Source organism: Grammomys surdaster, unplaced genomic scaffold, assembly GCF_004785775.1.
Source record: "Grammomys surdaster isolate TR1022 unplaced genomic scaffold, NIH_TR_1.0 274, whole genome shotgun sequence".
In the NCBI taxonomy this organism is placed as follows: domain Eukaryota; kingdom Metazoa; phylum Chordata; class Mammalia; order Rodentia; family Muridae; genus Grammomys; species Grammomys surdaster.
The window spans coordinates 53,744-55,265 of NW_021604715.1; the positions used below are offsets into that span (position 1 = coordinate 53,744).

A 1,522-nucleotide genomic window follows, 5' to 3' on the forward strand; every position below is an offset into this window, starting at 1 on the left:
TGGCTCCTGTTTTTTCCTAAGGTCCTGTCTTATCTAGCCCAGAGTAGCTTCAAACTTCTCAAAACTAAGGATGACTGAACTTTTGATGTTTCAGCCTCTGCCTCCCAAGTGTTGAAACTACAAATATCTGTGTGCACGCACCACACACACAGACACACAGACATAGACACAGACACACACACACACACACACACACACACACGTGCCCTCGGGAACCTACCTCTTACCCCAACTGTTTTTTTTTTTTTGACTGTCCTAAATTGTTTATTGGATAGGAATTGTACAAATATGTGTATCAGCGGTAACGGTGGAGCTGGAGAGTATTGCGCCTTCTCCAGGCTGCACGACGAGAACCACCAATAGTATAGTGGAACTTGTGGCCCTTTACAAGGCCACGGCTCTTTCGGCCAGCAGATGTCAGCCCACGCATCTCTCTGTGCTTGTGGACTGGTTTGGTGATCCACTGGGTGTCAGGATTTCTTCTGATAGCTTTATGGAATGGATCCATGAGGATAACCTCAAAAAATTTGTATGTGGAATCTTCACCAACCCAGTAGGAATTCAGGACTCTCAAAGCCCCACAATGGCGCCCAGCTCTCTCCTCAGCAACAGACTGAAGGCTTCGGGCAAATTTCAGCTGGTTAACACCATGGTGGACAGGCTTGCCGTAAGTTGCACCCTTAGGAACCGGGCGTTTGCGACCACCACGGCGGACACGAATCCTGTAAATGACATAACCTTGCTTCGCCTTGTATCCCAGTCTTCGCGCTTTATCAGGCCGGGTGGGGCGGGGAGCCCTGTGCAGCGCAGAGAGCTGGCGGTATTGCCAACAGTGGACCCTCAGAAGAAAGCGCATCACGTCGGACTGCGTCTTCCTCCATAGCTCCTGGATGTATTTGTATGCACCCATCTTGGCTCACCTGATGGCTGCCGCCAGAGGAAAGGAAGAAGCCTTTCTCCCACAATCCCTTTTGTCACCCCAACTGTTTTGATAAGGATCAAACTGGAACTTTGTGCTTGCTAGGCAACCATCTACCAACTGAGTTATCTTTTCAAAACAAAACTCTGGAGCTTCATTTACCAGGAGTCAGTTTGTTATGCTGGTAGATAGGCTTCTAGCAAGTTATTATCCAAAGGCCAGAGCCCGGAATGTTACAGGATTGATGCTTTTATACATTTTTGGCTCTCTTATTTTCTACTTATGGCTACATGCGTTTTGATGGTGTGTTTTCAGTGACTAGAATGAAAAGAGGAGGAAGGAATGGGGTGTCAGAGAGACATTTGCACACGTACTTGAAGTTATGGAGCAGCCCACAATCACATAGGACCAGCCCACACGTTTGTGTCCTGTTTTTCAATTAGCATACCCCAACCACATTTTCATTAAGAGACTTTTAAGAGTTAAAGAGCCCACAGGACTCACTTCCTAGAAGTTCCATAGCCTCTAAGGAGAGCATCGTCAGCTGAGAACTGAATTCAAAGCATGATCTTGTAGGAGACATTTTATATCTAATATATATCA

At 46.7% G+C, this 1,522-nt stretch overlaps 1 pseudogene across 1 annotated transcript; it reads right to left on the reverse strand.

Moving 5' to 3' along the window:
* Positions 1-249: 249 nt before the first annotated feature.
* On the reverse strand, positions 250-969 carry LOC114628949 (annotated as a pseudogene). Its single transcript, XR_003712568.1, has one exon. The product of XR_003712568.1 is annotated as a 60S ribosomal protein L15 pseudogene (transcript).
* Positions 970-1,522: the final 553 nt, after the last annotated feature.